Genomic DNA, 15,262 nt, shown 5'->3' on the forward strand with positions numbered 1-15,262 from the left:
GGTGTCCAGATTGCTTCTAAACTACCAGGTTGGAGCTGGCAAACATCTTTAATATTCAGCCAGTGACTGCTCTTACATCAGATCGGACTATTTGCAGTATTGATCAGCAAAGCTATTGCTGAGAAATGAGCAGCGAATTGCCTCTTTCAGTGCAAATGGTATTAACAAGAGAACTAGGCTACAAAATAGGTCCTCTAATTAAGGTGATGCTTTCTGTTTTTACCAGGAAGTGCCAATTAAAAGAGATTCTGTTTTTGTATTCCATTCCTTCAGGCAGGCCAGTGGGTCAGGAAACAAAGCACCACAAACTTAATATTCTGAGAACAGGGAGGATTAAAGAAGATTAAGAGTTTCGTCTTGATGAGAGACTCTGCTGATTTACTGGAATAAAAAGCTGAGGAAGGAAGGAAGGAAGGAAGGAAGGAAGGAAGGAAGGAAGGAAGGAAGGAAGGAAGGAAGGAAGGAAGGAAGGAGGGTTGTAGCTACTCCATCACTGGGGTCTTCAAGAAGAGATTGGACAAGCGTTTGTCTGGACTGATATAGGATCTCCTGCTGAAGTAGGGGGTTGGACTAGAAGGCCTTCAAGGTTCCTTTCACTCCTGCTATCCTATGTTCTAACCTGAATATTATTCTGTGAAAGAGGAGGAGGAGGAGGAGGAGGAGAAGGAGGAGGAGGAGGAGGAGGAGATACTAAGAAGTTTCTCCAGGGAATAGTTAAGTTATCTTTGTCATTATGTTTTCCAAGATATTAATTTGAAATATCTCTATTTTGCCATGAAGTCCAGAACAACAGATTTCTTCAGGGACTATTGCACACATGTATAACTCTCACCGAAACTCCACATATATACACAATACTCCTCAAAGGAGATTAACACTGCCATGACCTCTTCGCTGAAAGCTCCCCATGGTTGGAAGGGAGGCAAGCAATAACATTGCAATATTAAGCTAGCCAGGATTACTGATAAACAGCTGACCCTAGAAGAGCTACCTTGCTTAAAGCTGCTGCACTTTTTTCCCTGGTGGCAGAAAACACTAACACAAAGCATGAAACAATAGTTCACTTTTCACTGACAAGCAACACAATAAGATGGGGTAGTTTAACTGTGGCCCTGATACTGAATTTCTTTCATGTGAATGCAGAGGAAATATATGTGTTAATAGAATAAATCAAGGGATGGAAAAAATGAGATTCTCTCCTCTCTCTCTCTCTCTCTCTCTCTCTCTCTCTCTCTCTCTCTCTCTCTCTCTCTCTCTCTCTCTCTCTCTCTCTCTCTCTCTCTCTCTCCATATTTAGCTTGGAGGTCACTGAATTTAGGTCCTGTTTCTATCCATTCCCATGCACATTTTATTGCAAAAGAAATTAGTGATGTCTACTAGCTTAAATAAAGTTTCAGAAGTGTGCTCAATTAGCGGTTCCTTTTTCCATTCTCCATTTTGAGAAAAATCAGTAAAAAACAAAAAAAAAACCCATACAACTATCTTTACTAATTAGTCTTCTATTGGTCCATTGTCCATTTCTCACCCAACCAGTACAATGTAGGAAATTAATTCAATGTCTATGGTTGGCCACCAGATTCATTATCACAAAACACTGTAAAATTGAAAGCAAGCCTTTCTTTTTGGCCATCAACACCCCAATCAATAAAAAATCACACACAACCAGGCACCATATAAATACCACATACAGAATAGCCAAAAGCGCAGTCGAGAGAAGTTCCCTTGTAACAGCTGTGAAATTATTACAAGTGAGGAGATAAACCTCTCCAGCTGATAGTCTTATTCAGATCTGATCCCCATTTCTTACATATGGCCAGTGGTGGGATTCAGCCAGTTCGTACCACTTCGGCAGAACCAGTAGCTAATTTTTTTGTTGCCCAGGCCCGGAATGACTTCCAGAAGCATCATCCACACAGAGAACCAGTTGTTCACCTATTGGAATCCCACCACTGCTAGGATTATGAAAACTTGCTCTGTCCAATTCTGGAAATGGCATCCACACAAAGAACTGGTTGTTCACATACCAGTATTTGAATCCCACCACTGCATATGGCCATGCTTTTCCCTTAAAAAATTAGCTTCATCTCTATGCAGGTGCATCTGGATAGACCTTTTGAACGCTATTTGGTTAGCATGCTTGCAGTTCTCCTGTAAATTATTTGTTTTCTGCGGGAGGTTTACATGGTGACATGTCAGGACCAAATCCAGAAATGACACATGATAATTTTTTCTAAGCTGAGTTCTGTATTGTTTCCTACCTATAGTCAAAATCTTGCCAGACTGAGGACTCTACTATCTGCATCCACTCTATGATATTGTTATTAACGAGGGGGCTATCTCCACCCTCTTTCTCTCACACATCATAGCTAGGCAGAGTTGCCTCTTACTCCAGAGAAGGCACCCCCTCCCTCATGAGAAACCCCCTTCTCTCTACATTCCATGGCAGTAATAAGAGTGGGATAATATCTAAATTCTAAAACTCTGAAACCTTAGTATGAGTGGAATTGAACTGATCCTTTAGCATCACAATGGTCTAGAAATCTGATAGGGAATAGATAAATGATCTGAATCCATGACTGGCAGGATAAGCTGCTAAGAGCAAACTTCACTTTCCTCTATAGTGATGAAATTACCTAGTTGGGTAATAAAATGTCTGCAGGAACGATGAAGCTCAGAGATTCTCAAGGAACCAGCAGTTCAACCCTGAGCTGCACTGATTTGCTAGATTTTAGACCAGGGAATCCATGCAGTATGGCCAAAAGGTCAAAATGGAAGCTGTGATTTAAACACACACATGCTGTAGAGACAGGGGACACTCCTGCCGCACCATCATTTTCAGGAAAGAAACAGAATCAGAGAGCATTTGTAGTCTTTGTGTGAAAAACTGAATCGACAATCGACAATGTTCTACATCTTCAATGAAACATGTTTTTACACCTATTTGAAGATGAAGTGACCAAGAGATGGGGTGAAGGTCCTCACTTTCATTTTCCTTCACTCTATCCTGGGATCTAGGACAACTCACCATGGGACAAATTGCCATGGGACAATTACTTTTATCATTGGTGACCATGTTTTCATCAAAATTATTGTAACCTTTGTGTTTTTTGAATTGTCCTGAGGCTAGATGTCCCACAGCAAGTTGTCTGTTCTGTTCTGTTCCAGCCTACGACTGTCCCAGTTTGTGTGTCAATCAATACACTGGAAAAAACCCAACCCTTTTATTTATATACAGTTCAAAATAATTAAGTCCACAAAACAAAAAGCAGCAGAATATTTTCCTTAGCAAAAAAAATGGTTCAAACAGCAAACAAGAGTTAAACAAGAAGATCAGCAAGAACATAAACAGACCAGGATTTCCTTTGGAGTTCTACGAATGGTTGCCTTCAGCAACCAGCACCACCCACACCTTCCCCTTTTATTAACAGCCCCAAGGCGTGGCTTCTCAATGCCTTCTCCTCCTTTTTCTGAGTTGCCTCATAGACTTTCTCTGGTCTGCTCTGCTAAACTACCTTCTAGTTCGAGTGTCTCTAAATAGATTCATCTGTGAAGCCTCAGAGTCCGAATCCTCCTCCTCACACAGCTGAGCCTCATATGGAACATGATTGGAGGGGCCCGGCTCTTCCTCTGACTGAGAGTCCTGTAATGCATCAGAGCCTCCCTCCAACACTGAAGGCTCTCCAAACCCCTCCTCCTCCTCCTCAGATCGCTCGGACTCAACTGCTGGGAGCACAGGCTGACACGGAATCACAACATTGTCCTGCAGTGAGTTGGCTGTAATGAGTTGTCCCATTCCACTCTCCAGCTGCCTGCAGCCTCTCCAGCTTCCCATTCCTTTAATTCTGAAAGCCACCCAGACCCATTTATTACAAGATGAGTGGCAAATAAATTCAATAAATAAATCAAAGTTCCTTCATTCAATCCAAGGCAAGACTTTACCTTAGCATCCCTTTTCAAAAGCAGTGTCTTTCCAGCCACTATGAATGAGTTCAGTCCCTGAGAAATAATTGGAGCATTCTTTCTTCCTTGGTGAAATGAGGAGACATTATCCATCCAGTTTCCCTGCCTGTAAATTTGAATAAAAGTGTTCAAAGGCAATTTTACCTACATCCAACAAAGCTCTCTCATAATATTTACCAAAGCGTAGATCCCTCCTGTTCTTGTTCTGCTTTTGCACAGATGAGAAAAAGTTCACAGATGGTAGCTGTGTAAATAAACAGTGCCAATTATATAATTGGTACAACTTCCCCCTTGCCCCTTCCTCTTTTCACCTGTATCTGGGCTTGTACAGCGTGTTCCCTCCATGCCAAGAAATTGCCGTATTTGCTCTAATTGACACTAATGAAACAAATTGCAACACGAAATGTGACATGTCAGGTTACATTAGAGACTTGGACTGTCACTTTATGAATCTCAACTGCAGCAGAAGAGATGGTGGCCTAGCCCGTCCTGACACTTCAGAGATGCTGGTAACTTTATCAGCAAAGTGGGCAGATGTTGCTAATGATTGTCTGCAGTCAATCTGATTGCACAGGTGCAATGGCAGAGGGGGAGAGAGAGGGAGGGTGGTGGAATTACGACTGTGCAGACAGAGGTTTGACCATGTTAAATCTTCTCAGTTGCCAGTGTTTCAAAGAGGACACCTCAAGAGTGGGAGATTCTATTCTCAGGCAACCAAGAACTTAGAGAACTAGGACAGTATTCTTCTTGCCTACTCCCCAAGAAGTCAAAGAGGCAATCTATGTTAAAATTGAACAACCCTCTCTCAAAGGGGGGGCAATACAACACCACCTATCTCCTGTCTACAACACAGTTCTTTCAGCAGTTCCAAGAAGGTTCCACACCCACTTGCACTCTGAATTAAGTGACCACGCGGGTAGAGATAAATCCCCAAGTGGCCTCAATGACTCTCGGAGAGCTAACAACCAATCTTCAGGGTACTGACGACCAGATGACTACAAAGAATATAAATCTTTCCATTCCCTACCATTCAGTCAGAACCGAAGAAACATCTTGGATGAGAAGGGAAAGGATTTTAAAGAAAAACCCAACCAAGTCCAGTTGCCATTTAGAAAAGCACCTTTGGGGCCCCAAAGGAGTGAATTCCAGATTTTTATTTCAGGAGAAAGCTTGGTAACCTTGAACTCAGAATGAGAGCTTGAGACATTGCTGTGCTTTCAGCCCCTTTCTTCTCATACAGTCAGCCTACCCTAGAACATTCTCCAACAGCTGCTCCATCCAATCTAGAGAATTCACTACCCAGAAGCTATGGCAGGGAAACAGCACTTCAGGGAAATCAAGGGTTGTGTTTGGACCTGAAGGCTCCAAACTGCAGGAAGGTCAGAAATAATGACATGGGTGGAGTGAGAGCAAACACTAATTTTGAATAAATCAGATTTAAATTTGCATTTGATGATGCAAATGTATGATGATTATGATTACATGGATGGAATTACTCCCCACATATTTAACTTTTTTTCTCTTTCTGTCTCCTTAAAACATGCAACTTTTGGAGGGGCTGTAGAGGTATCAATTAAGGCTTTATGAGAGATGGAAAGGAGTGCTATCCTTTCCTTTGGAAGAATTTGTGTGGTTGTTGTTTTTGTTGTTGTTGTTTAGTGCTTTATTCTGATTCTGATGTAGGTGATTTATAAGGTAAGAATGGAACAAATCCAACTGTACAGCCATTATCACTGATTCTCCCTTGGGCCATAACAATTATTCCTTGATTCACTCCACCCTGGGTCTGCAGAGTGACATAACACCACATCTACAATGAGGATAACAGATCTTCTAGAAATCAACAACCCTATTGGGCCACTCTGCCATAAAAAGGTCTCCCAACTCATAAATAGATAAATCTTGCTAGAGTCAAAAACAACAGTGGCTCATAATCAACCAGCCAATTAATTCAGTAGACCACCAGCCCTCAATTACTCCTCAAGGTCTAGTCTCTCAATGTTCTACTCAGATGCAGTGTGTGGATTATGACACCCTAGGTTTCTAGATAGTATCAACATTATGCCCAACTTTGGGAATAAAATTCCTGATGCTTGGAGAACGTCCAGGTTAGGAAAGGTAAAGGTAAAGGTAAAGGTTCCCCCACACATGCGTGCTAGTTGTTTCCAACTCTAGGGGCCAGTGCTCATCTCCGTTTCAAAGCCGAAGAGCCAGCGCTTGTCCGAGGACGTCTCCGTGGTCATGTGGCCGGCATGACTAGATGCCAAAGGCGCACAGAACGCTGTTACCTTCCCACCGTAGTGGTCCCTATTTTTCTACTTGCATTTTTACGTGCTTTCGAACTGCTAGGTTGGCAGAAACTGGGACGAGTAACAGGCGCTCATTCTGCTACACGGCACTCAGGATTTGACCCACCAAACTGCCAACCTTCTGATTGACAAGCTCAGTGTCCTAACTGTTAGGTTCCAATAGACGATCACACCGTGAGGTTTAATGCAAGAACGTTTATTAACACAAGCATAAGTCAACTGGCAATTAACCGTTTAACTCCCCCTTATATAGTCAGCTACATTCAAACAGTGGCCAATCCCCAGCCCGGAAACTCCCGCCTAAATTGCATTAGCCAATAATTGCACTCAGAGCTTCCCGCTTCTAGAAAGGCCCCTTTTAATTAATCTACAGACACAACACCCCTTCCCCCCCACTAATGTCATTTATTAACATAGTCTCTCAGATATGATGGTGGCTTGTGGACCCTGGTAAGGTATCTATTACTCTTGATGGCAACCGTCTCATTTGTTGTCTGGCTATTGGCACTAGTCCCAGCTGTTTGGGCCCTGGGCTCGGATGGCACAATGTTAGTGTTTTGTTGTTGTTGAGCTTGTTGTTGCTGAGATTGTTGGTGTTCTGGACCCGTATGCGATGTACTAGGGCTACCCCTTGGAATCAACTCCCGGTCATCGTTGCCCAGCTGAGGCGCTACGTTAGGTAGCCTGGATTGTGTTTCAACTCCACCCTCACTGTCCCTGGTAATTGTTGAGCTCAGGCGGTCAGGATTGAATATGACATCTTGAGCCTGTGTGTATTGGCCCACATCATTTTTTACAATATCAATTTCTGGGGCCCTTTTCCTTAATTGGTCGATATGTCGCTTAATTACTCTATTCCCTTCCCCCTCAATAGAATAAGACAATGGCCCCGTGACATCAATGACCGCTCCCGGTACCCATTTGTCACCCGGACCATAGTTCCTGGCCCACACTAAGTCACCAATGTTGAGGGACCGGGTTGGTATAGCTGCCTCAGCTTCTGTGGGTAGTCTGTCAGGGTGAAGTCTGTCCAGCTTTGTTGTTAATCTTCTTCCCCACCTCATTTCCGCTGGGCTCTTCCCAGTAGCTGTGCAGGGTGTAGTATGCTGTGACAGAAGAAATTGTGCCAATCTCTGTTGCCAGTTGCCGCGGATGATGCGTTTCAGAGCGTCTTTTGTTGTTCGGACGTTGCGTTCAGCCAAGCCATTGGTGGACGGGTGAAAGGGTGCCGAAGTTGTGTGCCTAATCCAATTGGCCTTGAGGAAATCCTGAAATTCAGCAGAGGTGAATTGGGGCCCATTGTCAGAGACAATCACGTCAGGTAACCCATGGGTGGCAAAGAGGCCCCTTAAAACCTGAATAGTTTTAGCTGATGACATAGTTTTAACAGGCACAACCTCCAACCACCGGGAAAAGCTGTCTACCACAACTAGGAATGTTAGTCCTTGAAATGGGCCTGCGAAATCAATATGGATGCGTGACCAGGGATTCCTAGCCGCCTCCCATTTGTGTGTAGTAGTGTGAGCCTGTTCCGGCCTAGAACGTTGACATAGGTAACAACCAGCTACGCACTCTTCAATTGCCGTGTCTAACCCAGGCCACCACAAATGACTTCTAGCTAGAGCCTTCATGTGTACTATTCCTGGGTGGCCATCATGTAATTCGGCTAATACTGACTTCCTATGAATTTCAGGAATCACCACTCGGCTGCCCCACAACAAACATCCCAAATGAGATGATAATTCATCTTTCCTCCTAAAATAAGGTGTGAATTTAGGGTCTGGATTCTTATTGGGCCATCCCCCCTGAACCCATGCAGAAATTCTGTTAAGTGTTAGATCTTTCTTAGTGGCAATGGCAATGTCCTTAGCAGTTAATGGGCACTCAGGTATTTCATGTAATGACAGAATCTGGCCCACTGGAGCGGGATCCCTCTCAGTGTCCGTTATTGGCAACCTGCTTAAGGCATCTGCATGGCCCATTTCCTTGCCCGGTCTATGTTTTAGGGAGAATGAGTATGCTGAGAGGAATATGGACCACCTAAGCATCCTAGGAGACATGATCTGAGGTGTCTGCTTATCAGTGGTGAACAATCCCAATAAGGGTTTGTGGTCAGTGTAAATGGTAAAGTTCCTACCATAAAGGTAATCATGGAACTTTTTTACACCTGCCACTATTGCTAAAGCTTCCCTGTCAATTTGGGCATAATTTCTTTCGGCTTTTGTAAGTGTTCTCGAATAATAAACAATTGGCTTTTGTTGACCCTTGTCATCCATATGGCTAATGACAGCACCCACCCCATAGGGTGAAGCATCGCACGCTAAATAAATTGGCTTATTTTCAATAAAGTGTGTAACAGTGGAATGGCTAGACAAAATGTCCTTCAAAGTTTGAAAACTGATTCTATGTTTTTCCTGCCATTGCCAAGGGGTTTTCTTTTCTAAGAGTCTATGTAATGGTTCAGCTATGGCAGCCTTATGTGGCAAAAATGTATGATAAAAATTAACTAACCCTAAAAAGGCTTTTAATTCAGCCTTATTCTTTGGTTCAGGTGCCAATTTAATTGCTTTAATTTTTTCAGTTGTTGGGTGAATGCCCTTCTCATCAATTCTAAACCCTAAGAAATCTGTTGATTTAACTCCTATAAAACATTTTTCCTTTTTTAATTTAAGTCCCGCAGCTCTAAATTTCCCCAATACCTGTTCCAATCGGTCAGCTAATATTTCTTCAGTTTTTCCAGCAATCAGGACATCATCAAAGTAAGGGCATACACCAGGTATGCCCTTTAAGGTCCTCTCCATCACCTCTTGAAAGATGCCTGGAGCTGCTGCAATTCCAAATTGAAGCCTGTGAACTCGAAACGCCCCCTTGTGGGTTACAATCGTTTGGGCCTCGGCGGCTTCCTTAGACACGGTAAGCTGTAAATACGCCTGCGCCAAGTCGAGCTTGGCAAAGATGGCGCCGTCCTGGATCGTCGCGAGGACCTGCTTCACCGTTGGGACCGGGTAAGCGTGTTTTTTCATTCCTAAATTTAGAGTGGCCTTATAGTCGGCACAAATCCTCACATCCCCATTAGGTTTAAGGGGTGTGACGATTGGTGTCTCCCACAGGCCTCCCTCGACCGGTTCAAGTACGCCTTGGCCTACAAGCTTATCAAGCTCGGCCTCGATTTTTTGTTTAAGGGCAAAAGGTACCCTCCGGGCCTTCAATCTAATCGGTTTTACAGCGGGATCCAAATTAAAATTAATGGGGGGGCCTTTGTATTTGCCTAAAGATCCATCAAATACGTCTGCGAATTCATCGCACACAGATTTGAGGGTCTTACTTTGAATTGTATTTATTCCCCCTACCCAAATTCCTAAAGCAGGGAACCAATTAAGGCCTACTAAACTGGTCCTTTGGCCTTCGGTCACTAACAGGTCCAATAATCCCTTGAACCCCTTATAACTAACTCAAATGGAAATTTTTCCCTTAATGCTTATGGGTGATTTTTGGAAATCGGCTAGCTGGATTCCTGTCGGCCTAAGCGGAATTTTGTGCCCACTTTCCCGTTCAATGTACTTCAGGGTTTCTAATGAAATTATTGATACTGAGGCCCCTGAGTCTACTTCCATTTTGCAGGGTATTCCTTGCAACTGGACTACGATTTTTAATTTAGGCCTCAGTACGTGATTTATTTTTTGTTGTCTAATGTGGTTGACTCTCGCCCCCTCCCCGCGGTTGGATTGTTGTGCCCTAGGTCTAAGGGTCTCTATGCCATGCTCCCGAGGGGTTACCTTACCTTCGGCCCAGACGTCCAATTCGTGGATTCGGTTGTCTCGTGTCCGGTTGCGGCAAATAGCCTGGATGTGGCCGGTCTTTCCACACGATCTGCATTTCGCTGTGCGGAATCTGCATGTTGATCTGAGGTGGTTGCCCCCACAGCTACCACATCTGGTGTCCTGGTCTCTGGATCTGGGCAGGATGTCTCGTGGCCCTCTTTGCGCTGCTTGTGGTTGTTGTCTCCGGGCCTGGTCAGGAGCTTCAGTCCACGGTGGTCTGGTTGCCATCTTACCGAATCATCTGGAGATCTCAGCTATGTCGGCCTCCCATTGCTGGTCCACCTCCCCGCTGTCCACATGGCTTTCTAAGTTGATTTCGGCTGCCGAGCCCATGCTGCTTCGGGGGGGGGGGGTCTCGCGTTCCTGTTGACTCATAAGTTAATAGTTCATCAAGGACTTCCTGTAGATCTCCCGTGGGCTTGGCGATGATTCGGTTTTGTAGATTTTCGTCCCGCAAGCCGAGCACCACTCGATCTCGGATCCGGATCTCGAGGTTGTCATATTTGCACCTCACCGCCGCCTCTCTAACCGCTGCCACGAATTGTGTAATTGATTCGCCAGGTCTTTGATTCCTTTTTTCAAAAATTCGTCTCCAAAATAATTCAGACCTTTTTGGCGTGAAGTGTACCTTCAATTTTGCCAACAAGTCTGCATACGAGACGCTAGAGACCGGCAGAGGTTGACAGAGGCCGAGAGCAATTCGATACACTGGCGTCCCGCTAAGGGTCAGGAGAGCCGCGGCTTTCTTCCTATCGTCCGTTATGCCGTTTACTAACAGGAACCCTTCAACCTGGCCTACATATTCTTCCCAGTCTTCAGGGAATCGGGGGTCAAATTCCCTCAATGAGCCGACTTGCGCCATTGGAGAAAAAAAAAATTCGGCAGCGTTGTATTTCGGTTGACTGCGTTTGAATTTTCCCGCCTCGCGCACAGCTGAATTCACCGTTCCTTCACCGATCTGTCGTCTATCCCACCTTCGTCGCCAATTGTTAGGTTCCAATAGACGATCACACCGTGAGGTTTAATGCAAGAACGTTTATTAACACAAGCATAAGTCAACTGGCAATTAACCGTTTAACTCCCCCTTATATAGTCAGCTACATTCAAACAGTGGCCAATCCCCAGCCCGGAAACTCCCGCCTAAATTGCATTAGCCAATAATTGCACTCAGAGCTTCCCGCTTCTAGAAAGGCCCCTTTTAATTAATCTACAGACACAACACTAACCCATTGAGCCACCGCGTCCCTCCCAGGTTAGGAAAAGGCTGCCCTAAATTTCTTAAGCTTGGATTCAGATAGCTTGCTGCACCGAGATACTTTTCTGTATGCAAGGCAAGAAGCAATGGATGGAAACTAATCAAGGAGAGAAGCAACCTAGAACTAATGATAAATTTCCTAATGGTGAGAACAATTAATGAGTGGAATGCCTTGCCTTCAGAAATTGTGGGTGCTCCATCACTGGAAGTTCTCAAGAAGAGACTGGACAGCCATTTATCCAGAATAGTATAGAGTCTCCTGAGCAGAGGATTGGAATAGAAGATTTCCAAAGTCCCTTCTAACTCTGTTATTCTGTTATATTCTGTTAAATGATACTCCAGATTACTAGATGTGAGAGACTTTCTGGTGAAAAGAAAAGAAAACTTTTTTAAATGATGTCCGAAATTAACGACTTTTCAATATGATATATCTGAAGAAGCCATTTGTAGTGTTTGTTTAAATTTCATATTTCTTAACCACCTTTCTCCTTCAGTGTTCCTTGCTCCATACGTAAGACATCCACCAAGTCAGTGGTGGGATTCACCCAGTTCGCACCACTTCAGAAGAACCGGTAGCCAATTTTTTGTTGCCCAGGCCCAGAATGGAGTTCAGAAACGGCATCCACACAGAGAACCGGTTGTTTACATATTTGAAACCCATCACTGCCATCAAGTCATTCCTACCCATAGAGAGAGCAAGGCAACCTGTGGCTTTTTACAATTGTCTAAGTGTTACAAGATGGACACATCACACACACACACACACACACAAGACACACACAGCCTCACCTTTCTACCCTGTAGACAAACATCCAGCACTCCTGTATCACTGGGTTATAGAAAGACCTAATTGGAAAATGCTTCCTAAGCATTTGAAGAGTCTTGAAACAGACAAGGGCCCACTTAAACATTTTAGAGACATTGGCATGTATTGACAATGTTGTAAGCTCCTCTACGGTCAATTATTCAAATCAAGAGGAGATTCAATAAGCAGTTACATTGGCAATAGATACACTTGAGTGCTCATTTTAAGGGGATGTAGAATGATGGCAGCTTCGAGGTCTTTGGGCATAAATAAGCTTGATCTTCACTCAATCCTCCTCTTACCATGATTGATCCCAGCAGAGTTTTTCAGATTTCAGCAAATAGCAATACAGCTTCCTTCAACAAATGCTGCCCTTGAGGCAGGTAGAAACTAGTTAATTTTCCCATTTTGCTAGAGCATAAGGCAACTCATTTAGTCTTTGGATGAAGGGATGGACATTTTTGTGGTCCACGGGTCACATGCTGCCTTTGGTTTCTCCTATTTATGCCAGTCCCCCCCCCCAAAAAAAAATCATCTCTTTGAAATTTGGTGGTGAACTGACCAATCATTCCAGTCCCAAATTCTCAAAAAAAAAATAATGAAAATTTGACTCTGAATCTGAGCTGATTTTAAACTGGGGGAGGTTAAGGTTGGAAGTCAGTGCTATTTTTTCCTTTCTTTTTCTTTTTATCTTGCACACCTTTTCAGTTTCTCTTCTATTTTCAGATAGCACTAAACTGGCAGGAGTAGCCAACACCCCAGAAGACAAACTCAGGATCCAAAAAGATGTTGACAAACCTGAACAATGGGCCCTATCCAACAAAATGAGTTTCATTGTGGAGAAAAGCAAAGTTTTACATTTAGGCAGGAAAAATCAAAGGTACATGTACAGATTGGGAGAGACCTGGCTCAAAAACAGTAAGTGTGAGAGGGACCTTGGAGTCCTAGTGGACGATCACTTAACTGTGCAGCAGCAACCAAAAAAGCTAATACACTCCTGGGTTGTATAAAGAGAGGCATAGAATCAAGATCATGCGAAGTATTAGTACTGCTTTATAAAACCCTAGTGAGAGAACACCTGGAATACAGCAGCCAATTTTGGTCACCATGTCACAAAAACATGTTGAGAGTTTGGAAAAAAAATCAGAGAAGAGCAACTAAGATGATCAAAGGCCTGGAGACTAAAACATATGAAAAACGGCTATGGGACTTAGGTTTGGCTAGTCTAAAGAAAAGAAGAAATAGGGGAGACATGATAGAAGTGTTCCAGTATTTGAGGAGCTGCCACAAAGAAGAGGGAGTTAAGCTATTCTCCAAAGCACCAGAGGGCAGGACAAGAAACAACGGTTGGAAACTGATCAAAGAGAGAAGCAACCTGGAATTAAGGAGAAACTTCCTAACAGTGAGGACAATTAACCAGTGGAACAGAAGTTGCCTCCAGAAATCATGGATGCTCCATCACTGGAGGTTTTTAAGAAGAGACTAGACAGTCACTTGTCTGAGACGGTATAGGTTCTCCTGTTTGAGCAGGGGGCTGGACTAGAAGACCTCCAAGGTCCCTTCCAGCTCTGTCCTGTCCTTTCCTTTCCTGTCCTGTCCTATCCTATCCTATCCTATCCTATCCTATCCTATCCTATCCTATCCTATCCTATCCTATCCTATCCTATCCTATCCTATCCTAAGCTTTATTTCTATTTGTACACTATATTACAAGAACCTCTAATAAAAAATTGTTTTAAAAGGTTAAAAGTTGATCCTAACTATAGCAATTAAGTTATGCTGGGACAAAGGAACTTTCTTCTGGGGTATTATTGTGGCCCTGCAGCTTGCAGTTTTCTTCACTTCAATTAAATCCCAGCCAAAGTAAACAAGGGAAAATTCTTTTAGTGGATCAGTCAGGGAAGCTACAGAGCAATGGAGTAACTTTAAATAAAATAAATAAATAAAACCTTGCCACTGATGTCAGCTCAAAAGCACTCCTCAAAGAAATTTGAAAATGATTTTGGAAGTCAGATCAAAACAAAATGAAACCAGAAAGCCCAAAAGGCAACTTTGCAGGACAAGTCAACCTCTTAAAAATCTGGGAAGAGAATTCATCATGGTATTAGTTACGGTTGCATCCAAGCCAAAACTAAAACATTTCACTTTTTTTTTCCTGAGCAAACTGCTGCATTAGAACCTTTGGGAACAGTGAACATCAGTTGTTTACAATTAGGGAAATTGAGAACAGTCTAATTCCAATCCCTGTGAGTTGCATGGGCAGATTAAAATTATTCCCTGCCAGCATGTTTCACAGAAAATGTTTTTTTTTCCCCAGGTTGTGCCTAACCTGCCATTGTTAATAAACTTTTACAGACCTGCTTCAGAATGGTCAGTTTCCAGTCTGGCCCTTCAGGTGTTCCAATAGAAGATACTTCAGCAACATAATTGAATCCCCTGTTTCTGATCATCCTTGTCTTCTTTGTCCTTCTGCCTTTCTTAGCATTTAGACTTCTCAAGAGAGCTTAGTCTTTCCATCCTGTGTCAAAAACATTATAATTTGAGCCTGATGATTTAACAGAAAAAAATGAATAACACAAGGAAGAGTTGGAAGGGACCACCTACCATTCCAGACAAGTGGCTGTCTAGCCTCTTCTTGAAAACCTCCAGTGATGAAGCCCCTACAACTTCTGAAAGCAAGTCCTTCCACTGATTGATTGTTCTCACTGTTGGGGAGTTTCTCCTTAGTTCTAGGTTGCTTCTCTCCTTGTTTAGTTTCCATCCATCAAGGAGAGAAGCAACCACAAAGAACGGGGGGGGGGGGTGTCAACTTATTTTCCAAAGCACCAAAAGGTAAAACAAGAAGCAATGGATGGAAGAGAAGCAAGGAGAGAAGAAACCTAGAACTAAGGAGAAATTTCCCGACAGTGAAAATAATTAACCAGAGGAATGGCTTGCCTTCAGAAGTTGTGGGTGCTCCAACACTGGAAGTTTTCAAAATTGGACAGCTATTTGTCTGGAATGGTATGTGGTCTCCTGCTTCAGCAGGACTAGAAGACCCCCAAGGTCCTTTCTAACTGATGATGATGATGATGATGATGATGATGATGATGATGATGATGATATTGCCATG

The sequence above is a fragment of the Vipera berus genome (assembly GCF_964194415.1).
Source record: "Vipera berus genome assembly, chromosome: 13".
Classification (NCBI taxonomy): Eukaryota; Metazoa; Chordata; class Lepidosauria; order Squamata; family Viperidae; genus Vipera; species Vipera berus.